Source organism: Polypterus senegalus, chromosome 10 (genome assembly GCF_016835505.1).
Source record: "Polypterus senegalus isolate Bchr_013 chromosome 10, ASM1683550v1, whole genome shotgun sequence".
Classification (NCBI taxonomy): domain Eukaryota; kingdom Metazoa; phylum Chordata; class Cladistia; order Polypteriformes; family Polypteridae; genus Polypterus; species Polypterus senegalus.
Genome location: NC_053163.1, coordinates 5581089 through 5607435, shown reverse-complemented (window position 1 = coordinate 5607435; position 26347 = coordinate 5581089). Strand labels below are relative to the sequence as shown.

The following is a 26347-nucleotide window of genomic DNA, read 5'->3' as shown; positions in this document are numbered from 1 at the left end:
GATGAAGTGTGCGCTCATCTGCTTGACAGAGAGAGTCAATAAAGTGCGAGTGCAGTGGTCAGCGTCTGTGCCCCCTGGCACAGCAATAGAGATTGACCTGCTCTACCATTATTTATTATTATTTTTTTTTTCGGACGTTATTTCCTGCAGCGACACATTAGGGCCGTGAGACTGAATGTCTCTGCTCTCATATGATTCAAATGTACTTAAGGACGAAAAGGTGACATGAATGTAGAAGGACGGTCGCGCGGTTTCCCCTCGCACTGATGTCGACATCGTGTTACGGGGCCGCAGTGTGACATTTTACAGCACGCCACTACCAGGTTCAGCCCATTGACTTTTACTGACGCTGTTTAAGCAAAGAGGTCAACATAGTCGCGTAAACATCACTCTGGGGGTCTGTTTGGGAACAAGGGTGACAGGACGAGGGTATAAAATTGATCACCACATGTGTGAGGAGCTTACCCGCCCAACGGAACACAAGACTGGAAACAAGGAGCGATCAGAGCCGTTGGCACCTCACAGAACATTAGGGGGCTTGAGGGAATCGCTAACCCCAGGTGGAGGTGGGCAACGGCTTCAAGAGAGTCTGGATTGAGATTTGATGCCACGCAAAGGTGTTAGCAACTTGATGCTTGATCATCGGCAGACCTGAGGGGGCGAGGAGGAGCAATAAGGACCTACAAGTGTCCCCATGTACGGCTGTGGCCAAACGTCGTGAGAATGATTTTCATCCAGTCTGCTCCTTCAGTGTTTTTAGATCTTCTTGTCAGATGTTTCTGTGGTGTACTGAAGTAGAATGACAAGCAGTTCAGAAGTTTCAAAGGCTTTTATTGACAGTGACGTGGATTTTATGCAAGGACAGTGTTGGCCCTTCTTTCTTTTTCAAGACCCCTCTCTGCAATTCACCCTGGCAGGCTGGCAATCAACTTCTGGGCCAAATCCTGACTGATGGCAGCTGCCCATTCTTGCAGAATCAGAATTGGTGGGATTTTGTTTGTCCGCCCGCCATCTTGAGGATTGACCACAAGTTCTCAATGGGATTAAAGGTCTGGGGACCCCAAATGTTGATGTTTTGTTCCCCAAGTCACTTAGTTGTCACTTTTGCCTTATGGCCCCAGTGCTCCATCATGTTGGTCACCAAACTGTTCTTGGATGGTCGGGAGAAGTTGGTCTCCGTGGATGTTTTGGTCCCATTCTTTATTCCTGGCTGAGGATCGAGGGGGCACCACCAGGGCAGAGCTGGCTCAGGAATGGCAGCAGGCAGGTGTGATTGATATGAAGACTTTTGGAGGATGGCCTGGTGGGGGTCAAGAAGGGCAGCAAATGGACTGATATTCTGGGATTGGACTGCTGGGGTCAAGTCATTGTATCTGATGAATCCTCTTTCTGATGGTTTGGGGCATCCAGAAAAGAAAAGGTGAGCGGCACTACCATCAGTCTTGTGTCACGGCAACAGTAAAGCATCCTGAGACCATTCATGTCATGTGGGGTTGCTTCTCACTCACAATCTGGCCTAAGAACACAGCCCTGAATAAAGAATGAGATCAAAACAAGAGCAACTTCTCCCAAACATCCAAGAACAGTTTGGTGACCCAACAATGATGGAGCACCGGGCCACAAGGCAAAAGTGACAACTAAGTGGCTCGGGGAACAAGGGGTCCATGGCCAGGAAACTCCCCAGACCTTTAATCCCGTTGAGAGCTTGTGGTCAATCCTCAAGATGGCGGACAGACAAACAAAAACCCACCAATTCTGACAAACTCCAAGCATTGATTATGCAAGAATGGGCTGCCATCCGAAGCGGATGGATGGACAGACAGCCTGCCAGGGTGAATTGCAGAGGTCTTGAAAAAGAAAGATGGGCCAACACTGCAGATATGGACTTCATGTCATTGTCAATCAAAGCCTTTGAAACTTATGAACTTCTACTTCAGTGTACCAGGAGATCTAAAAACACTGAAGCAGCAGAGTCTGTGAAAACCGATACGAGCCTGGGAAAGGCGCTATATAAATAAAAAGTAGTATTGTTATTATTATTCTCAACACTTTGGGCGACGGCTGCGGACCCACTGACCACTCTGTAGGCAAGAATTTGAAATGAATCGGGAGCTGGTCAAGTAAGCTGGGACGCTCTGCTGCGTTTCGGCCCATCTGTGGTGGCTTCATCCCACAGACAGGTGCCCCCCACGCCACAGGACCCTGCCCTGCGGACTCTTGTCAGACATGGCCTGATCTTGCAGGTGTTGTAAAGTGCGGTCACTGAAAGCCAGTTGGCCATCGATCAGGTGTTTGTGAACACGACCCGACCTCCCTCACATTTCTGCCGTTGATTCATATCGGCATTGGGAGCAGAGCTGGTGAGTGGTGGCTTATGGGCCAGTGAGCAGATATATGGGGTGACGCTGACGCTGGAAAGGGGACAACAACTTTATAAAGTGATGCAGTGACGTAGGATGACACAAGGCTAACAGGTGTCCTCTGCTGAGAGAGAGAGAAGAACCTGGCAGAAAGGAGACCATTTCAGTCAGTCCCTCAGTCAGGTGTGTATGGTGGAGGGGCTTTCTGGATTACAAAGTCAAGGACTCCATTTAAAGGACTCGGACAGAGATTGCGTGGTCTAATGAGACAGGAATTGAACTCGGGGTGCACTGTGGCTGGCACAGACCAGGCACTGCCCATCACCTGCCAACTACCATCCCTCTTGTGAAGTACGGTGGTGGCAACATCTTATGATGGGGGTGCAGGGACGGGGAGACGGGTCAGAACGGGGGGAAAGATGAATGCAGCCAAATCCAGAGGGGTCCTTGAAGAAAACCCGCTTTAGAGTGCCCACCACCTCAGACTGGGGTGACGGTTCAACTTTCAACCCGAAGGGTGCATCCAAGACAACACTGCAGTGGCTTAAGGACACGCCCCTGAGCGGCCCACTCAAAGCCCACCCTTAAACCCCACAGAACATGTGTGAAGAGAAAAGGAGACGGCCCACCCAGTCTAACGGAGCTTGAGAGGATCTGCAAGGAAGGCTGGAATAAACGGCCCAAATCCAGGAGTGCCAAGCTTGTAGAGAATTACCAAGAAGACTCAAACCTGGAATTGCTGCCAAAGGGGCTCCTACAAAGTACCAAATGAAGGGTCTGAAAACTTCTATGAATAAGAGAGTTTAGTTTTTGATTTTTAATAGATTTGCAGACCTTTCTGAAAATGTGCTCACTTTGTCATTATGGATTAGTGAATGTAGATTTAGGGGCAAAAATGGCCTCAAAAATGTTTCAAATTAAATCTATAGAACAATAAAGTGTGTAGAAACTGAAGGGGTCTGAATACTTTGTGAGTCCACCGTCTATACAGTATAGACCTTCATACCGTAAGCTAACCTGCAGAACCCTGGCACTCCTGACCCCCTGCCAGCTCCACACTTAAGAAAACGCAGAGACGTCTCACAGCCGAGCCACCCCTGCGTCTAAAGGTGGGCGGCGAGTCCTAGCGGTCCTGTCAGGGGCCAATGGATGGTGACAAGCAATGAGTTGTTTCTGTCAGACTAAGGCCTGGAGCCAGCAGTGTACTGACACTTCATCACTAAATTGTACGAGGGATGCACTGATTGTGAAATGGGTTGGAATAAAAACCTGCAGCCACTGCGAGGGGCATGGGACTCGTTTTGAAAACCAGGGGTCTGTACTCACTGAGTTCACCTCCCACTACAGTCACTTCTCCATCCTGCCCTCCTCTACACCTTCTTTTAAACCCACAGCCTCTCATCATCTCAACGCCTGAACCTCTTGTTCTGCTCACTTCCTGAATTCAAACAGAATGACGGAAGGAGCCCTGAATAAGAAGTTCTTGTTGTGACGATCCAGAAAAGAATCTGCGCGCCGGACCACCTGGGGCTGTTATCCTTGAGCCCTGCCTTGTGGCCTCCTTTTGTAACTGCTGATCTACGCCACAGCTCTCCTTCCAAACGTCAGACAAACTCCAGGTAGCCTGCTTACCACAACACAGAGCAGGACACGGGAACCGTGGAGCGGGGCGGACTGGAGAAATGAACAGCTCCATTTGAGCTTTGAGAGCATGCATTACCGCCCTCTAGTGGTGTTACATCCGCAACACAGCGGAAAAAAGTGCGGTTCAAGTTCTCCACAGAAGCAACAGTTTATTTTTAATTCCATCAGTGCTGTTTATTTTCTTCTAAATTGTTCACTTCGGTAAAGCAACAGGTTTTTACATTTTTATATTCATTATCTCTTGTTATTGTGTTTATCTTTACCATCAATTTAGTTTTTTCTCTTCCCATTATATCAACCTTCATCATTGATTTAGAATTCTGTCTTTTTCTTATTTTTGAGTTTTTTTCTTTCTTATTATTTCATTTATCTTTACCGTTACTATTAATTTGTTTGCTCCGTTTTTTTATGATTGATTATTTTTTCATTTGTATTATTGGTTTGTTTTTCTTTCTTATTATGTTATTTATATTTATTATTGATTTAGAACTAATTCTTTCTTTTGTATTTAATCTTTATTTAGTATTGATTTATGGATTTTTCTTCTAAATATTTAACTGAAGTTTATTTTTTATTGATGTAGTTTCCATGAGGGGTTGAAATCTAAGTAATGAACATAGACCTCAGATTTAATGTCTGTAGTACACCATGCCATGCATATGTATTTAATTATTATATGTTTGTGATGCGCCATCTGTTGAAATAACATGCCATGCACATATCTCTGTGATATGCCATTTGGTATGGGATTTACAAAAGCAGTGCTAATGTTTATGATGTGCCATCTGTTGAAATGATAAATACAATGCATTTAATTAGTACAAATGTTTGTGATGTGCCATCTGTTGAAATAACATGCCATGCATATGTCTCTGTGATATGCCATTTGGTATGGGATTTGTAAAAGCAGTGCTAATGTTTGTGATGCGCCATCTGTTGGAATGACAAATGCAATGCATTTTATTACTAACAAACGTTCGGGATGCGGCATCTTTTGGAATGACAGAGACAGCAAATGGATGGAAACACAGACAGTTACCCTTTTAAGGTGGATTATAGGTTTTTGGTTATTTTATTTCTCATTAAAACTTTCCTTAGTATTGATTTAAAATTTTTCTTCTTAATATATTATTTATTTTTCTTTATTATTGACGTAGTCATTTCTTTTTATAGTATGTTTTATTTACTTGTATTGCTAATTTTGGACACTTGAAGGTTTCTAAATATTTGGTTTATTTTTCTATATTATTGATGAAGGGTTTTCTTTTTTCTTAAAATGTTATTTATCAGTAGTTTTGTTTTATGATTCTTTCTTCTTTACTTATGTATCATTATTATAATTGATGTAAGATTCTTTAATTCTAATTTAATCTTTATTTGATTTTTAGTGCTTTCTTTCGCCTATATTTTTATTTAATTTCATTTACTATTGATGTGGGATTCTTTCTTTGTCCCCAATATGTTCCTTATATTAATGTATTATTATTTTTGCTTTCTTTCTTTGTTGTCTTGTTTTTTTATACTTATTAACGTTGTAGGGTGGTTTCTTTCTTTAAATTAACGTCTCATTTTATTTATCATTCATTTTTGGATTCCGGCTTTCGTCGTTATGTTTTATCGTTTAGCGCCTCGCGTGTCTGCATGTTGTCCCCACATCGTCCCCCGACCCCAGGCCGTCGCGTTAACCGAGTTTTCCAAGCTGGCCAGGTCTACACGAATGTTCCCCACCCCAGTTAGATTTCTACCCTGCGCTCGATGCTGCGGCTTTAACCTCCGCAATCCACAAGTGGATTAAATTGGCTCGTAAATGGGGACAATGCTGTGTTTTAGACTTGATGCCCATCTGCCGGTGTCCGACCATCTGCACTAGCACTTTCCTTTTCTTCCCTTCGCGTCAGTGTTTGTTTTCATGGCCGCACTTTCCTTTTCTCTTCTGTCTTTCTGCCTCCTTTTCCTTCGCGGTCTTTTGTTTTATTCTTTTATATCGCAGGGAGAGGCACGGCGGTGTGGGCGGAGTCTGGAATGAGCGTCTTGTGACGCGCGGTGACGTATGCGCCAGCGCGGGCGGGGCTCGGCTCTGTCTGCCGTGTTCGTTCTCCTGCTCGCCCGATATTCCGCTCTAATCCGCTCTCTCGCTGGCTGTTTGCTGTCATCTCCTTCGTCTGTTACTGCCAGTCGTCACGGCCTGCCATCGTCCGGAGCTTCTATCGCATAACGAAAGCAAGCGGTGCGGGTGGGCGGTATGTAATCTCCTTGTGGCTGCTCCTCCTTTAACTCGCAGCTGGGACGAGTGCGCGTCTTCCCCCGCGTCGCAGAAATCATGTGAGGAGCAGTAGCGGCGGAGCTGAGGAGGACCGACGGCAGGGAGGTGAGTGAAAGCGGCCTGCTCGGGAGTTGCGGGAGGAACCAGGCCTGTAAACTGACCCGGGACAAGGCAAGATTTGGGAAGAGGAAATCCAGTTGGTTACGGATGGGGGGGTCCATAAAGTCACACGCAGCCGAAATGGAGGAGCCGCTGGAGTCCTCGAAAGGGAGGGAAGTGGAGAGAAGAAGCTGGCGAGTTTGTAACTGAACAGGATGTCAGTCCGGAATACCGGAGCTTTGGAACTGGGAGTGGGCCACAAAAGTGGTGTCCACATGGAGATAAACCAGAGTTGTCACGAAGTAAGAGAGGGGAATTCGGAAAGTGAAAGTGGCCTGTCGAGTGTGCGATGAGGGAACTGCGAGATGTTTGAATCCGAGAGGCCAAAGGGGGAGTCCGCTAACTGGAAAAGTGGCCGCGTAAGGCAATTGACTGGTCACAAAGGGGGATGTGGTGAGCGCGGCTCTGTGCAGAGAAGCACCCGGGGGGCTGATAGAAAACAAATTAGTGGTTGCCACTTAGAGAGTTGAGGCCCACTGCGCAGCATTTAGTGGTCAGTGGGCCACTCCGAAGGTGCAGGGTGTTGGAGCTTTACGGGGATAATGGAGAGAAAGGCGGCTCGTTTATCGTGAAGATCCTGGTGCTGCAGATAAGGCATCTGGGCCAATCCACATGACACCCGAAGATGAAAGGGACAATGGAGCAGGTATCAGGTGAATGAGGAAGGGCAGGGCAGCAGATGACTGTGTGGAAGACAATAGAAGGAGATAGCGGAAAAGAGGAAGTTTTAAAAGGCGGGGGTCTCATCAGGGCAGCCATGCCTCAAGTAAGGGGAAAGGGACCCCAGCAGACGACGTACAACACAGCAGAGGGGACCTTCTACCATGACATGCAGTCGAAACAAAAACATTCATAAAGTTGAAAAAGTATGTGGATGAGATACTGGGACGGTTCAGCTATTAGCTAAACAAACCTCCTCGTTTGTAAAATTACTCAAAGTCCGCCTTTGCTCTTAGGCTTTAAATTACAGCAGGCCACCCGTTTACTATCTTGAAAGAATCTCTGTGGGTGCCATGCAGTGGTGGTGGTCTGGCATTGTGTGCTGAAGTTACTTGGCATATGTTGCCTTTTGACCGTTGGGGATGGCCCCTTCTCCCTGGAACCCTCAGATGTTGCTTGAGGCTTCTGTCTCCAAGATTGCAAAAAAAAAAAAAGAAAGGGAGTTGTGACATTTTATTCTGGTAAAGCATCTAAAATACCACAGATTTGGGGTTTTGAAGATGAAAGCTGTTAAGAATGCAGCTGAACGTGGAAATTGGAAACTGAACTTAAACCACCATGTATGTCTATTTACGTCTGAGTGGCTTTAGAGAGTATTCTCAGCCTGTCGCTTTCTGCACACTTTGTCGTGCTGTAGATTTCATGTGAAATTAATCATTGTGCTGTTTTGCAGATTTTAGTTTTCTGTCCTCCCTGGCCATCGGACCTTATTCTTATTCTATGTTAATCAGTGTTGTCTTATTCTAATTCTTACTTTGTCTTTTTTTCTCTTTTCTTCATCATGTAAAGCACTTTGAGCTACATTATTTGTATGAAAATGTGCTATGTCAATAAATGTTGTTGTAGTATATTTTAAACACGTGTTTTAGTCCTTCATGCATCCTCAACCTGAGCCCCCAAAGATTCAACGTATGGAGACGGGCTGCCGCGTCACCCGATCACACGGTTTCAAAATGTGTGCGGCAAATTGCTGGGTGAAAGCTAAACTGGCCTTTTTATTTTTAGATTTCCGTTACTGGATTGCATGCAGCGCATTCTTTTCTGCTTGGCCCTGCGATTGAGTTCCGCAGATACGTGCGCTTCTTGCCTTGCATCCGGTACTGCTGGATTAATAATATTTATTTTAACTTCAAAAGGGTTAGTACTGAGTTAGATTACTTGTTACAGTGGTACCTTGGTAGACGTCCTGTTTGGTGTACGACTAGAACACCGCACGCTAGCCTTGTTTACCTCTCTCGAGACAAAGCCACGACTGCCCACGAGCGTCAGTACGCCAGTTGCTGGCATTCGGTGAACTACCCGCGCTATAACTTTCTGTGAATTTTCTTGTCATTTTGTGTTTCCATCCATCCATCCATTATCCAACCCGCTATACCCTAATAAAGGGTCATGGGGGTGTGCTAGAGCCAATCCCAGCCAACACCGGGTGCAAGGCAGGAAACAAACCCTGGGCGCACACACCGACACACTGGGGACAATTTCGATTTTTCGCGTAAATTTAGGTGGCATGCGTATCCGGGACTTGGCTTCTGCATACTGTATGCTGAGAACGATGGTGTCTGCGATTGTGAAAGACAAAGACGTTATTAAAAAGTAAGGTGAGGTTACATTCATTTATTTCATCTAATTGCTTTTGTGTTTATGTATTTTAGTATTAAGCTGTGTTTAAATTTATTTTATACGACCCCATCAATGTATAATATGACAATAACAATAGGATTTTTTTTTTCCCCCGTGGGAACGGATTAATCATTTTCCCTTTATTTCTTTTGGGAAAAATTTGTTTGGTATACGTCAAAGGATCTGGAACGGATTACGGACATATACCGAGGTACCACTGTATTTAAAAATGTTAACGTGCGTTACTTTTAACACGTTGCCCATCTGCAGCTGAGCTTATCACTGTAGGTTCAGTTGATCAACATAAAATAGTGACACAGAGTATTTCAACCAGGAGAAGGAATGATGCGATTGTCTGAGCGTTTGCCTCAGGAATGTGGTCTTATGGACGCTTCTATGCCGAAAGAGTGTGTGAAGTTGACAGAGCGCAACAGACATGCATAGACTACAAAATGTAACCCAGTTAAGGGTTTACATGGCCAAATAGCCAGATTACTGGCAGAGAGAACTTCTCCGAGACTGATAACCAGGTTCCTCTAACCGGAATGAGCGTTTACATGGCAATGTTTTGAAACCAGATTTCTGTGACTAACCGGGTTATTAAAGCGCACGTAAACGCAGCGTTTGTGGTTTCGAAGCCATTCCTGTGTAGCTCTGGCTTGCTGTCTTGTTACCAAGGTGCAGGTTTCTTGCAGACTCTAAGGATCGGAGCTCGCCAATGGACGGATTATCCGCATGTCGGTTACCATCTGAATTAAACTTGGCTAACGTTTTTGTATCTGAAGTCAGTAAAGGTAAGATGGGTGAAGAAATGAGATTATTAGGAGATTCCCGTCCTGAGGGATGAAGCCATTTCTTTTATTATTCTCCTCGTTCCTTCATCATAATCTGCTAGCTTCAGACGACGATGAGGAGCATACAAGTCTTCAGGTAGAATTTGTCTGGCTAAATATCAGGTCTTCCTCTCGAGGTTCCCCCGTAATTTTTGCTGCATTCGTTTGACACTCGCAACACCTTCCGAGGCCTCCTGCAATGAAGTATCCACACGGCCTGAGGCTGCCGTGGGTTTGTGATACGGTGCATGTGAAACGTGGCGTTTAGTCTGGGGGGGGCACAAAAAACGGTCAACTGCACCTCCTTCCAGCCGACTGTCTCTCGTGTTCCTTCTGCCGAGATGTCCTGTGTGTGTTTTTTTTGTTTTTTTACTTTCTCGTATACGAAGTGTAGGGAGAGTATTGGAATCGTCCAAAAACTCCATTTCGAGATTTTGATGAAAGTCGACGTTTTAGACCTCCTCCCAGAGTCTGAAAATCAGATTTTTTGGAATTATGTCTGTGTGTGTAAACACGATAACTTCAGTACGCTCTCACTTAAGCCACTTTTCCACTGCATAGTACGGCACGACACGGTTCAGTACAGCTCACTTTTGCGGGGCTTTCCACTGGGAACAGTACCTGGTACCTGGTCCTTTTTTTAGTACCACCTCAGCCGAGGTTCCAAATGTGCCGAACCGTTACCAAAATGTGACGTGTAAACTCTGCTGGTCACTGATTGGCCGGAGAAAATCGTCATTACTGCGTCACTGGCTATTCTTTTCTTTAAAGGTACAGGCACGCGGAAGTTTCGAAAGTTCTCCAGCCACTGAGTGTTTGTAAAACCGGGAACAATCACATCCCACCACTCTGAAGCACGGTTAAATGTCCAAACAGATGGTCTGTTGCGGCGACTTTTTGCAAAATGTGGAAGATCTGTAATATACAGAATCAGCATTTTAATGTTACACTGGCAGTTAAGTTCATTTTATGCTTTGCAACAGTGATAAAAGTTAGCTAGTGACGTGCTTTTTTTTAGATGCTTACCCTTGCGCGTCGTCGAGCTAAAGTGTTGTCGTTGTCTGCGTGTTGTTGTAAAAGTTCCACGGTGTCACGGCGGTAGAGGCGGTGCAACTATTAACGACACGTGAATAATCCCGCCCACTCTAAAGCGGTACTAAACTGCAGTCGAAACGCAAACCGAGCTGAACTGAGCCGAACCAAGGTGAGCTGTACTGAACCGTGTCGTGCCATACTATGCAGTGGAAAAGCGCCTTTAGGTTAAGCAAATTTTGCCGGTACAAAACATAGATTTTTGATCAACTTTAGAGCTGTTTCCGCTAACCTGAAGTGGTACTTTTTCCTTTTTTATTCACACAGCTAGAGAGTCCTGCTTATTCGCCTTTACTTTTATAATCATTGTTCCATATATTATTATTAATTTGATTTGACCTGCTGTTGATGGTATCTTTAATGTACGTAATATAAAAATACAATCCTTGTCTTGCGGTTTACTCCTCAAATATCCATCCCCATATCTGAGTATATGAGAAAGTCGAGGGGAGACCACTCCCGATATACACCCCCCAATCACACATCACACAGCACTCAATACCCCGGAATGACAAAGTGTAAACGGGATTTGAGGAATTTTTACAAAATGTATTTCAAACGTAGCTTTTCCTAACTGCTGTACAGTATATTTGAGCAGCCTTTCCCATTTAACTTTCATCTTACCTGATCTCCCTACACATGGCCAGTCCACCTTTTCTCTCTCGTTGTCCATTTCCATGATTCTTCCCCAACATCGGGATCTTCTCTTCTGTACCACTTTCCGATATTTTCTTTGGTACCTCTGGTTTTCTCATTCCCACTCTTCTCAAACCTGGTTACTCCACCACTAAATGTTTTCACCACCTCCTGACATCGAGTTGTTTGTCGTGTTGGTCGGGCCACCATGCTTAATACAAACTGGACCTTCCTGATATGATCGATGGAAACGGGTGGCCTCCACTGATCTTTGGACGAGATTTCTCAAGAGCCTCATTTCCGCAGTTTCCTTTCATTCGCCTTATAATTGCCCAGGTTGCTGGTCTGACGCTTCACTCGTGCTCAGGTTCTTAGGTCACGCAACACGGATACCTTTTTTCCCCCCCGTCTTTTCCAACCTGATTGCGTTCTCTGGTTGATTTCTAAACCTTGCTATCCCATCCTGTTATCATTGATCTTTGATATGTGAACTTGTCCTCCGCTTTTTAAGCCTGTGTCTCTGGAGGAGATTATGGATTTTCATTATTTATATCATTTTGTAGAAGCAGCGGTGGAGACTTTTGAAGTGGTGGCCTGTCACTAAGTTTGCTGCGTTTGTGGGGAAGCGGTGCACTTGAATGTTCGCTTGTCACAGTCCCCTGACTTGCAGTTGTTTGTTGTGTTCTTTCGACTTCGTTGTGTAGGTTAGGCCATACTTGCTTACCACAAACCGGATCTTCCAGATACAATCAATGGAAAGCCCTGTGGCGGTGCGGATCCCGCTCCATGCACCCTTTTCCAGCTTTGGGGGCTTCTTGAACCCAACGCCATCAGTAATGTAACCGAACGAGCTGGCGGATGATCACAAATCACACGTGGAGCAAGTGGAAGGTGTAAAATGTGCAAGTGCTATTTTATTAAAACAAGCCAAAAGTAAAGAGTGTCCAAAGTGCAGTGCTTCAAAGATTCATAAATAAATAATCCATTAAAGGGTCAAAATCCAAGCGTTTAAAACCAGGCTAAAACGAGAATTAAAAAAATAAAATAAAAGCGGCAACAGTCATTATGCCAAGCGAGCCGAGCACAACTCCTTCCAGGTCTCCTCAGCTCAACTGGAGAGACTTCAGCAGCCGCAGTCCCCTCACCCCTGACCCCCTGTCTTGGCTCCCTCCATCGGGGTCGGTTGTCCTTCCGCGCAGTCATCCCTCGGATTCCAGGAGAGGACTCCACCTTCCCACTCCTCGGCACCATCAGTGGGCACGATCAGTCCCTAGTGTGTGCCGGGACCCCTGGCCGTGCTGACCCAAACACTCTCTTATCAGCCGGCTGGCTCGCCCTTGTTGACCGACCCAATGCTGCACTCTCGCTCTGCCCACCTTTTCTTCCTCTTTTGTTTCTTTTCTTTCCCTCCATTTCGGTGCTGGCCCGTACTTAACCGGCTCTGTGGGCGCAGCATCTCAATCACGCGCCGTGGGAAGCCGACAAAGCAATTGGGAAAGATCGCACCCTCGCGTGCACCCACGGAGAATGACACAACCAATGCATTATTTAAATCCCGGCCATTCTTTCGGAGCCGCAGACCCGCTATACGACAGCCCCACACAGGTGACCACTTTTAATAATCATTATAATTTTTTACATTTATTTAGCACTATTCTCACTACTTGGTGTGCTTTACGTAGAGAGTGGGGAACCACTTTAACCATCAGTAACGTGTAGCATCCACCTGGATGATGTGACGGCAGCCATTTTGCGCCAGTACACTTGCCGCACATTAGCTATTAGATGGTGTGACACTAGAGGGCGCTGTCACTCCTCAAACCCGATACACAAATGCCCAAGATACCAGGTAAAAGCAGCAAAAAGATCTTTTATTCATTCTCGTCTAATAATGGTGCCTTGAAGCACCTCCGCCACCATACATAGAGAATAATAACACAATACTTCTCTTCCTCTCCTCCCAGCAGCTCTGTCACACTCCCTCCGAACTACGGCACTCCTGCTGGGTCTCCACTAGTCCTTTATATAGTCCTTGACCAGGAAGTGCTTCTGTCCCTCTGACCACCTGACTGGCTGGCACTTCCGGGTCTAATACAGAACAGGGATTTTCTTCAGCCTGCAAGTACTTCAGGGCTTCCGTCCTTGTGATTACCTCAAACTTTCATACTGAAAGAATATGTCCTCAGGTCCTTTGACTGCTCCTCCTGGTGGCACCCACGGCACCCAGCACGGCTGTTTATTTGAACCCCATGTCCCATAGTGCCCTGTGAATCCGGGGTACCACTGCACTCCAGGGAAGCTGCCATCTAGTGTCTTGGGGGAAGCAGTGTTGCCATGTAGCTGCCTTCCCACATCCTTCTATTCCAAGGGCGTTCCAGCCGGGTTGAGCTGCCGGCCGTCTATCGCAATGGTTAAGGGGTGAGGGTGAGAGAAAGCCAACTGGAGATGGGGGATGATTTGGGGGCCAGAATGACTAGGCCATGGAGGGCAATTTAGCCTGGAGATCAGGATGCCACCTGCTGTTTATGACGGATGCCCTAGGATCTTTAATGACCACAGGGTGTTGAGACGTGGGTTTTACATGCCACTGAAGGACAACAGTGCCATTTCTATGCCACAGTGTCCTCCTCTTTGCACTGGGGAGTTGGGATTCACACACAGACCAGGGGTTGTCAAATCTGTTGGAGGGCAAGCCTTTGTAAATTCATGCAAGAACTTTGACTGTTCTAATGTTTTATTTTAATCTTTGGGAGGCCAGGTGGAGCAATGCTTAGCACTGCTGACTCACAGCTTGGGTCACATATTTGGCCCCAATAAATCGGTCCAACATGGTTGGTAGATGTTTCCCTAGCCCTCAGGGACACCTAAAAGACCACTGCACCATTACAATGTAGAATAAACTGGTTCAGGTTCTCCTTCCCATTTGTATTTCAGCCGAGTTTGGTAAAGCCTCCTTCTGCAGTTTCAGTGAAATCGAGGTGAAGTAAATTTATTGGAGTTCTCTCATCACTAGTAATTCATTTAGACCCCTTTGCGGAGGTGCTGGGCTTGTTGAATTGGTTAGCCACCATTGGCGTTTCTGATACTCCTTTTAGATGGTTTACTTCATACCTGTCTAATTGTACTTGGTTTGTTCATCTAGAAAACTCTCGATCACAATCCCTCCCAGTCACTAGTGGAGCTCCCCAGGGATGGGTGCTCAGCCCCTCACTGTTTTTAATAGATCTACTCCCTTTACCTGGCATTTTTATGAAATTTGGAGTTGAATTTCATTGTGATGTGAAGATACTCAGCTCTGTGTATCTACAAAATCCAAGCTCTCTGTCCTTCCTCCTTTCTGCCTCAATGACTGTCTATTTGACGTACAATCTTGGTTTTCTTCTAATTTCCTCCAACTCAATAGCCATAAAATGGAGGTTCTCCTCATTGGCTCCAATAATAATTTTTCACTTAATATTAATGGTACATCAATCTGTCCGTCCCCTCAGGTTAAGAGTTTGAGGATTATCTTTTATCTTTTGAATCCTATATCAATAATGTGACACAGTCATCTGTTTTTTCATCTCCGTAGCATTGCACACCTGCGACGCTCCCTCACACTAAACGGCACCGCCATCCTTACTCACGCGTTGGGTCACGTCCCACAGTGATTATTGTAATTCTGTTCTCTTTGGTCTCCCACATAAGTTTCTCCATAAACCCCCAGCTTGTTCAGAATTCGGCTGCCCGTATTATAACGCAGACCTCTTCCATGCAACACATTAGCCCATCTCTTAAACAGCCTCATTGGCGTCCTGTAAAAATTTGCATTGATTTTAAAGTTCTTCTACTTCCCTTCGAAGCCCTTCGTAAACGTGGCTCCATTCTACCTCTCTGACCTCATCTGTGTTTATACATCCAACTGCACTCTTAGGTCCTCTACGTCTGATCTTCTCATCAACTTCCTGGCACGCCTGATCACTGTGGGCTCCTGAGCATTTAGTCGTAGTGCCCCTCGTCTCTGGAACTCGCTACCACAAAACATTCGGGACACGGAATCCCTACCGATGTTCAAATCTCGTCTTAAGACTTATGTGTTTAGATTCGCTTACACTACAGGACTTTAGGCTGTATTCTTGTTACTATATTTTCAGTTCCATAGATATAGATATACTAGCCGTAAAAGCCCAGGGTCCTAGAAACTATCGGAATCCTCCGAAAAAAAATTGAAATGTAGAGATGTCGGGTAATTGAAAGGAACTACTCTGGGTGTCCCTCTCCTAGGAGGTTTCGTTTTGTCAATGTGCTCACACTTCGCTTGTGTATTAGCGACTAAGCGACTTTGTCTTTCTTCGGAGGTTTCGTTTTGCCAACGTGCTCGCCTTACTTGTGTATTAGTGGCGGGAGGAAAAGTAAAAGGGATAACGTTTTGCTGCTGATTGCGACTAATCGACTTTGTCTTTCTTCGGAGGTTTTGTTTTGCCAATGTGTTCGCCACGCTTCTGTATTCGCGGCTAAGTGAGTTTGTTTGTTTCCTCGGAGGCGGAGCCCTTACCCTGACTCCACCTCTCACTTCTGGGACAGACGGACAGACACACTTCCATGCGTAGACGATTATAGATAAGATGTACATGTGTGTTTTTGTTGTTTTTATGATTTTATTATCTGTACGATATCCTTGAGTGTTTAGAAAGGTGCCTTGAAATAAAATGTTGCTATTATTATTATTGTCATCATCAGAATTCACTTTGACATTCAAGAGACTTTTCCAGTTGCTCAGTGTGACAAAGCCAAACTAAATCCTCTGGGATTTGATGTTCTATAACAAGAACATGTGAAAACTAACAAGAGGGTAAATACTTCAATACACACTATAATAACACGCACATTATATGTTCAGATATACTTCTGTGTGTAGTTATGACTGGGTTTCTGTTTGTATTGTGTTTATTTCAACCAGTGTGTGTTCTCTTACACTAGTTTTGGGGGATTTTTTGAAGTCGTCGATTTCTTTTCTGACATTTATTTTTTTTTAATTCTATCGTGTTCTTTATCAGTTGTTTAATTATTTGGTGCGTTTTTGCCCACCATCTTGTATTTTAACGATCGCCTCTGTTTTGGACAGCTGTTGTTAGGCGAGAGTTCCTCGTGTTTCCGGTGGCATCTCCTCAGAGGTTGTGACCCACCCACAGTGAACTGACACAACGGGGTAAAAAAAGGTCTGCTGCCAGTCATTCCCTCAGCTGAGTCGTGGGTTCAAAACCTTTTAAAACATTTCTCGTTTAGATTTTTTATTTGTGGTTCTGACCTTCTTGGTAACGTTTTTTGACTTTTGATTTTTCTCTCGCATCATGGCTTGGCGATCGTGTGTTTTACCCTCCTGGTTCTGACGCAATTCTGTCCCATGTCTGCCCCCTGGTGCTCACGGAAACTGACAGAATGTGTGCGTCGGTTACCCAGAATGCAGAGGCATGTTAGAAAATGTCCACGTGGCGTAACATTTAGGGACATTCAGAGACTTTTACATTTCTTTTACCCAAAGTGACTTACACATGAGGTAAACCTAACCGAGTAACACCGGGCTGTGGCCTGTTGGTTCAGCACAGGTAAAGCTGAATACTTGATCACCTTCTACCACGGTGCCATTTTGTTTTTTTTTTTTTGCAGGCACTGCCACTCTTGAGAATATTTGGAAACCCGCCTTGGAATTCTCCAAGACGTGCTTGTTAGTGACGTCAAATGATCGACGGTATAAAGGTCACTCCCTTCAATTTCAGTGGTGTCTCTGAAGCTAGGGGTAATCAGAAGGTTGCCTGTTCGAATCCCGTAAACACCAGAAGTGACTCTACTCTGTTTGGGTCCCTTGAGCAAGGCCCTTACCCTGCCATTGCTCCATCCTGGGTGTGACGTTAATCTGCATCCAGCCCTGCAAGTAGGCCCTCCAACCTGCAGGGGAAAACCTGGGGGTTGGTGGCAGAGTTGGCACTCCAGCCACCATAAAAAAAAACCCTCACATTGGTTCCACTCCATCTGAAGTAGTGTGGTGCTGAGGTGTCACCTGTCGTATGGCTGCACTCGAGTCCTAATCTGGGATCCTGAGTTGGTTTGCCATGTGGTGGGTGCGGTGACGCGCCGTATCAGTGTGTGCTCCTGACCTCCTCTCTCCTCAATTTCAGGATATCCGAACTTGTTGGATAACAAACCTGTTCTTTGTGAAAGTCTCCATTTCCCTTCTGAAATCCTGGTTACGATCCCTTGCTATTGTGTTTTGACTCTGAATTTTTGATCTGTGTTGTGGGTGTTGGCGAGAGGTCTGTCTGATTCCCAGTTTTTTGACCTTGGCCCGTTTCTTAACTGCTACGCTTTCTGGTCCCTTTTTTTTTTTTTTTGGTCCTCTCTCTTTATACCGAATGTCTAGGCTAAAAGGTTGGACTCGGGACATAAAACTGTCTTTTTCCCAAAGTTTGATGTTTTGGACCCTCTGGTCACAATTTTCCAAACAGGCAAGAAAATCTGATCTTCTGCCCAGCCCTGCCCAGGGCCAGAACGAAGTTAAAGTTAAAAGGTTACAAGGAGACAATCAAGATAAAGAGACTGGCTTGTGCCAATGTACACGGCAGAAGCCAAATGTGAGATTGTTGGTGCCATGACTCCATGAGAGGTGGATGGAGTTTGCATGTGTCAACCCTGGGAGAGAAGGTAGAAATTTGTAGGGATCACCAGCCCGATGGTCATTTGTCGATCATTACGGTTTTCTGATTTTTGTAGAGCATCTTTTATGATCAACTCCACCGTCCCATCAAATTATAACAAACGCGGTGCATTAAAGACGAAGAATGCAATACAATACATTGACGTGTGACCTGCTGTGTCTACACATTGAGCCTAGGAAGTGCTTTGTGTTTTGATTTTACTGCTTTACACTATGACGTTATGAACTGCTGTCTGACTGGAACAGGTGAGTTTTTCCTTTGGGGACCAGTAAAGTTCAGGCTATCCATCTATTAAATTTAGTAATCTGGTTAGCTACATAAAACTGCTCAAGCTGTCTTTCTCTCTTATCTAATTAATTAATCCCACTAGCTATATTAAAATGCGTTAGACAGCTAAAGCTTCATCCAAGCCTAAACAGACATCAAGTTCAAGATCAAAGTACGGCCTGCCAGAGACTGACCTGGAACAGATGGGCGAAAGCACAGAATTCCCGCGACCTGACACTATTGTGTCGGCACAATCCGGGAGCGAATGTGCAAGTGATTCGGACCAGGAGAACTCCTTGATTCCAGAAGAGTCATTGAAACGGAAAGTGGCTTTACCTTTTGCGTTGTCAGCTACCCCTTGTGAGCCAGTGACATCGACTCCAGCTGGATTTTCTACTTCACCCGTGGAGCACGGAGAAGCCCGAAATGATCTGTCCGAGCTGAAGGTAATGATCACTGCTCTCAGGATCATAAAAAGAGCTCAAAGATAATATGAAGGACATCAATAATGTAAGGAATAAAATGCGTAGGCTGTCTGTCTCTCCGTCTAATTCAGTTATCTTGCCAACTATACCAAAATGCGTTAGCTGTCCGTGTCTCTACCCGAGTTAGTAATCCTGTCAACTACACTAAAACTGATTTAGTTGTCCGTCTCTCCCTCTAATTTTGTAATCCTGCCAACTACACTAAAATGCGTTAGCTGTCTTTCTCTCTCTACCCGAGTTAGTAATCCTGCTAACGCATTTTAGCGTAGTTGGCAGGATTATTAAATTACAGGGAGAGACAGACAGCTAAATCAGTTTTAGTGTGGTTGGCAGGATTACTAACTCGGGTAGAGAGAGAGAGAGACAGCTAACGCATTTTAGTGTAGTTGGCAGGATTACAAAATTAGAGGGAGAGACGGACAACTAAATCAGTTTTAGGTAGTTAGCCGTCTCTCTCTCTCTACCCGAGTTAGTAATCCTGCCAGCTACACTAAAACTGATTTAGCTGTCTGTCTCTCCCTCTAATTTAGTAGTTAGTAAACCGTCTCTGCCAGCTACACTAAAACTGATTTAGCTGTCTGTCTCTCCCTGTACACTAAAATGCGTTAGCAGGATTACTAACTCGGGTAGAGAAAGAGACGGCTAACGCATTTTAGTGTACAGGGAGAGACAGACAGCTAAATCAGTTTTAGTGTAGTTGGCAGGATTACTAACTCGGGTAGAGAGAGAGAGAGAGACAGCTAACTACCTAAAACTGATTTAGTTGTCTGTCTCTCCCTCTAATTTAGTAATCCTGCCAACTATATTAAAGTGCGTTAGCTGTCCGTCTCTCTACCCGAGTTAGTAATCCTCCCAACTACACTAAAACTGATTTAGTTGTCTGTCTCTCCCTCTAATTTAGTAATCCTGCCAACTACACTAAAATACGTTAGCTGTCTGTCTCTCTACCCGAATTAGTAATCCTCCCAACTTCACTAAAACTCATTTAGCTGTCTGTCTCTCCCTCTAATTGAATCTTTCCAACCCCACTAAAAATGTTACCCCTCACTTTGTCCCTCCAACGAATTTGCTGGTCCGTCTAGCTACTGTGAAATGCTTAAGCTCTCCGTCTGCCTTTCCATATTCATGTCGGCTTTTGTGATCCCACCAGGCAGACTAAATCTGCTACATCTACATGTGTGACTGTCCATTGTCATTTAATAATCCTATCATCTACACATTAAACATTGAGGAGAGGAAAATATGAACAAAGACAAAGAAGAAGAAGAATACGAAGATTGTGTCCCCTTGTCATTCTGTTTTAGTATTCCTGTGAACGATGCTAAAAATACCATTTCTCTCTGCCCGACTCTCCCATTTATTTTAGTTCTCTGGCCTACTATTATAACGTTCTCTCTGTGCAGTCATTGAACTTTGTAAGCCTGTCCTGTATACTAAAATAATGTTTGTCCTTCTATCTGTCCATTCTGTTGACTACTCCAATACTAAAAATACTCGCTGTCCGTCTCGCTCGCTGTCTATCAACTATGCCAGAATACCACGTCTGTCCGTCTATCGACAGTTGTAATCTAGTCTAAAAAGATCTTCCCCATGTTATTTAATAATCTTGCCAACTACGCTATAACCGCTATACTGTCCTGTTGGGCCAATTTTTTTTTTTTTTTTTTAACATTTTATTAAAATCAAATAACATTCCATACAAGCAAGTCACGTTTTAACAAAACTAGGTTCAGTTCAGGCTAATTTAATAAGCCAACTATCTATAACACAAAACATCAAATTCTGTTGGGAGTAAAGGACGACAATCCTAGCCACATATTGTGAGAAGCTTGTGTAAGATGACCCTAAGCGTTTGAGGCAATGCCGCCAAATACTATCAAAGTAAAAATGTAAACTTTGCACCACTGAAAGTCTGCTCTGGCAAACAAATAGAATTTTATTTGTCCCCGGGGGGATATTTGGCTTTTTACAGAAGCTCTTTAAATAAATAGATTCAGAAACAACCAAAATAGTGAATGAAGGCTGACATGAGTGTGTCTCTTAGCGACTATTGTGTGACATGACAACTTATGGGACAAAAGCAGAGACCCTAATTGTCTTAAGAACGGAGGGTAAACTGATCTGTGTGGAGCTGTGAAGCATGGAGTTTGAAATTCTTTAGCCAAGGTGGGCAGAAACCTCCGGCCTCAACTGTTTATAGTGCCTTTCTTATTTGTCCGTCTGTCTAGTTAAGCTGTCTGACAGGGTCAACTGGGATTTCACCGTGGGAGAGCCAGGGTCGGATTGCGTCCTCTGTGTCCTGGGCATGGTGACGCACTGGAGGCCAACATCACGCCTGCTGTCCAAATACAGCTGTTTGTTTAGAAGGTGGGAGTGCGGCGAGCGAGAGTGTCGTGTACACACTAAACTTGGTCTTGTCAGTGTGTGTGTGTGTGTGTGTGTGTGTGTGTGTGTGTGTGCACGCCCTTAGCCTTACTTTGCACGACACACTCGGCCCAGTCCGCTTTTCTCTTCCGACTCTTCACACACCCTGGTTTCGCCTCCTTAGGGTTTCCTGTCTTGTGTTTCAGCCGGTGCCACTTATCAGGTCAAGCTTTCCTGAATATTTTTTTTTTTTTGTGTGTTCCTTATAGACGTCATGCCACAGGAATGCAAGCAGTTTTCTTTTCCTGTTCTGGAGTTGGGTGGTGGGGGGGGGATTGGGGGTTATTTGACAACCAGCCAAATTGAAAGAGAAAATGGCCCCCGTGGGCACTTTCTGCTGCCGTTAGCCGAAGACATGGCAGCGCATGGTGCAGAGGAGGCACTCAGACCCAGCTTTGTTTCACTGGGCTGCCTGTCAGAAGTGCAGGCGGCAGTCTGGAATGTTCCGGAGAGGAAGAGAGAGAGAAATGTCAGGGAACGACTCGTTAAAGTCACTTCCCAGTATTTACAGTCCAGTTAATGCCACTGCACTGGGAGCATTGGAACAGCTGGCAAAGAGACGGTATGTGCACGTCTGTCACAACTTGAGGGCACGGTGGCTTGTGCACGGAGGTTAGCTCAGCACTGTTTAGAGGTCTTTGATGCTCACAGTGCCTTGCAGAAGTATACAGACCCCCTTTTTTTCATTTTTTTGATGTGTGGCACCTTCATGCTAAAATTGCTTCACTTTTTTCCCCCTCTTCATCAGGCAACACTCAATACTTCCAGAATGACAAAGTGAGAACGGGATTTTAGAAACTTAAAAAAATAAATGACTAAAATATTACATTGACACAAGTATTCGGACCCCTTTCTACTGAATGTCACTTGAAATGTGGCTCAGGTGCAGCTGATTTTATGGATCATCGCTGAGAGGTCAGAAGTCTTATAAGTTGACGGGACGGATTAGGAAAGACGCACAGCTGACTGTAGAAGGTCCCAGAGGTGAGAAGAAACAAGCCGTGAGGTTGAGGGTGGGATGGGTGTTAGGGTGGGTAGGGTCCACGTGAAGCCCGCATTACAAACCGCATATACTCGCGTTTAAGTTCTCCCACGGATAAGTCAGGCTTGATTTTACCGTATAGTTTTATAATGGCGGTCATGTAAGTCGAATGCGGAAAACTCCTGTTCTTGGTCCAAGAGATTACGATATGCTAACGTCCACCTGAGAGAAACCACGGAGCACACGGCCTTTTTACTTCTCTTTATTGTGCTTACGTGACTGCACAGTAATAACTGAACTGTTTTGTGTTTTTGTTTGTATCTCACACCCTCGTACACCTTTAGTGTTAGTGATCGTATCCCTTATCTACGGTGGAGCGTTTGATCAGAAGCTGGTTTTAAATTAAACGTCATTGAAGTCGCAAAAGAAATTGGTAAGTGCGCTGCTGCAATGAAATTCGATGAGTCTGAGAAACTGAGGGTTTGGAGGAGGCAAGAAGATGTGGAAAAAAAAAAAAATTAAGTGTCGTATTTTTTGAACGGGCGTGTAAGTCGAGGGTCTGATTTTCATGATCGATTTTTCGGGTTTAAAGACCCGACTTCTACGCGAGTATATACGGTAGATGAAGTAAGGGGTCATGTTGTAGGGTGTAGGCTTGGTTTGTGAAGTCTACGAAACTTTTACAGGCGTGGAAAAATGTGAGTGTCGAGGGAGGTGGAGGGGATGGCAAAGGATGGAGAGGAACAAACGGTGACATTTACTTCTGGTACGAAAATCCTGAAATGCTGGTGCCGTACCGTTTTAAATTTGGGTTTTTCGGTACTTTTCTGGTAGCGGTATTCTGCACAGCCCTAGTCTACGGGGAAGAAACTCTTTTTCTGAACAAGTCGATCAGCGTCGAAAAACAGGGTGGCCATTGTCTCTTGAATGTCAGCCATGATGGCTTGGTGATAAAATAAAATCGCCCAAGTCACCTGCACGATTGTAGCGTAAACACTACAGCAGGATAATGCAATCCGTCCGCTCCGTGTGATGCCACAGGGTGGACTAAATAACCAGAATGTAGGCAGCCCGTATACCTAGCACAGTGATTCCTAACCGTTATGGTGTCACGACCTGCTTTTTCAAATTGTGACTGTGAATTTAGTGCGATTGTCTGAGTGGGGTTGCATCCCTCGATTAATCTAGCGAGATCGTCTTAAGGGGTGGGGTGGTTCAAACCATCAGTGAATCAAGCGCGATTGTTAAAAACGGGGTGGTGGAGGTGTGCATTAGATGAATCATGAGTGATTATCAGCGCTTTTCTGCATGACCGTCAGAGCAGGGGGGTTGGGGGGTATAGTGGGTCCACAGCTTCAAAAATATGGTCAGTTTTAAATCCAGACTGCCATGTCAGTCTCCATGGGCACGATTGCACGACCCTGGGGAGTTAGTAGGGTAGTTGGGGTGAGTTGCACGTGCTGGTGCGATCATTTTCAATTGTTTCATCGGCTTCCTGCCGTGTGTGATTAAGGTGCTGCGCCCACGGAGCCGTATAAGTACAGGCCGGCACAGGGGGAGAAGAGATCGAGGGATAAAAAGGAAACTTCATGACGGCGGTTAAGACGAGTGAAGAGCAGTCTTGGGAGGACGATCTGGCCACCTAGATTGGGAAGGCAGCACGAGCTGGGGCTCCGCGAAGGAGTGTAGGTATTGGCGCTCTGGGGCTGGTTCACCCCACTTAATAATCGAGTAGAGTGGTGTGAGCAGGATGGGAGACCTCCCTATGGATCCGAGGGGCAACTGAGTGAGCGCGAAGAGAGACGGGAGGAGAGCCAACCTCAGACGGGGTCTGGCTGCACAGTTTTGTAGACGGCCAAGACGGGGGTCGGAAGAATGGAGTTTGTGGCTGCTGAGTCTCCACCGGAGATCGGGAGGATTTAGAGACCAAATGTTAACCTCTGATTTTAATGAATTTATTGTGATTTTTATCCTCCCACGTTTATGGCTTTATTTATGTACTGTTTTTCAGAAGCCAGCACCGTGGACACTTTTGGTTTTGTTTTTGATAAACGCACCTGAGCACTTTCCACCATCCCCTGGCTTCTTTGGAGGTTTGTCCTCATTTGTCAGCTCATCTCATTCATAACTATCGACGGTGTTGGCTTCTACAACAACAACATACAAACGGTGGAGCTCAAAGTGCTTTACGTGATGAAGAAAGAGAAAAAAGACAGAAAATAAATTAGGGAACACTAATTAACATAGAATAAAAGTAAGGTACGATGGCCAGGGAGGACAGAAAAAAACAAAAAACAAAAAAACTCCAGACAGTTGGAGAAAACAAAATAAAATCTGCAGGGGTTCAGAGGCCACGAGACCACCCGGCCCCTCGAGGCATTCTACCGAACATCAATGACCTCAATCAGTCCTCGTGCTATTCAGGGTTCACATGGAAGAACTTGATGATGAAGGTCATGTGGACTTCTGGCCTTTAATCCATCGATGTAAGGACATCACGGTGCTTTGATCAGGTGGTGGTGGCGGCGCAGGTCGCCACCACAGAAAACTGGAAAAAGAGAAAGTAGGGGTTAGTATGGATTTTGGAGCCACCATGATAATTAATTGAATATACAGAGCATCAGGATTAAACTAAAATGAAGTTATGAGAAAGCCATGTTAAAGTAATGAGTTTTTAGCAGGCTTTTCTAAAGTGCTCCACTGTATTAGCCTGGTGAATTCCTGTTGGCAGGCTATTCCAGATTTGAGGTGCATAACAGCAGATGGCCGCCCACCTCACCACTTCTTTTAAGTTTAGCTCTTGGAATTCTAAGGAGACACTCATTTGAAGATCTAAGGTTAAGATTTGGAGTGTAAGGTGTCAGACATTCCGAAATATAAGATGGAGCAGATTATTTAAGGCTTTGTAAACCATAAGCAGGATTTTAAAGTCAATTCTAAATGACACCGGTAACCAGTGTAGTGACATCAGAACTGGGGTGATGTGCTCGGATTTTCGTTTCCAAGTTAAGATTCCAGCAGCTCCATTCTGCGAGTCGTCGTAATCGATTGAGGTCTTTTGGGTATTCCTGAGAGGAATGCGTTTCAGTAATCTAGCCAACTGAAAACAAAAGTGTGAACTAATTTTTCATCTTGCAGTGTTATAAGAGATCTAAGTTTTGCTCTGTTAAGTGAAAAAATGTCCTAGTGATCTGATTAATATGCAATTTAAAATTCAGGTCAGAGTCAATAGTTACCCCTAAATTCTTTACCTCCATCTTGACTTTTAAGCCTAATGGATCAAGTTTATTTGTAATAACCTCATTGTATCCATTATTGCCAATCACCAAAATTTCTGTTTTCTCTTTGTTTAGTTTGAGAAAATGACTACTCATCCGTTTGGTAACACAAGTAAGACATTGTGTCAGTGAATCAAGAGAGTCTGGGTCATCAGGCGCTATTGATAAATACAGTTGTGTGTCGTCAGCATAGCTGTGGTAGTTCACGTTATGCCCCGAGATAATCTGACCTAACGGAAGCATGTAAATCGAAAAGAGCAGCGGACCCAGGATAGAGCCTTGTGGACCACCATATAAAATATCAGGGGTCTTTGAAATATAATTACCACAACTAACAAAGAAGTTTCTACCTGCCAGGCAGGATTCAAACCAATTTAAGAGACTGCCAGAGAGGCCCACCCATTGACTAAGGCGATTTCTAAGAATATTGTGATCAATTGTATCAAATGCGGCACTCAGAACTAAGAAGATGAGAACAGATAAACCGCTTCTGTCTGCATTGACCCTCAAGTCGTTTACTACTTTAACGAGTGCAGTTTCTGTACTGTCTGTATGTATGCAGTCTCCCATATGTGAAGAGGGAGTCTGGAGGGGACCGGCATCGTCACAGTCGGCCGTGATTCAAGTGCGATCGTCACAGTGGTTGGTGAGGTTTTGTCGGGGGTTGTATGATGTGGTTGTTGGGAATTAATTGTCAAAGGAGTGGGATGTGGGAGCTGGGTTGGAGTTTGTCGAGTGTTTGGATGTTTTGTCTGGGTCCTAAAATGCTGCCACGGCCCTCTAGTGCGCTGGGAAAAGCCGAGGGTAGCGGAATATTCGACAGCTACACCCTACTCCTGTGCTATTAACCAATTCCAAGAATTTTTGGGTCCCTCCTCAGAGGTTCTTTCCT

General features: G+C 44.9%; 1 protein-coding gene across 1 annotated transcript in view; it reads left to right on the top strand.

Moving 5' to 3' along the window:
* The first annotated feature begins 6059 nt into the window (after positions 1-6059).
* Positions 6060-26347, top strand: part of si:dkey-16l2.16 (ras-related protein Rab-35) — a 34846-nt gene continuing 14558 nt past the window's right edge. The window contains exon 1 of the mRNA XM_039765002.1: positions 6060-6372. The gene's annotated coding sequence lies outside the window, so the exon portion shown is untranslated. The remainder of the gene's footprint in view (positions 6373-26347) is intronic.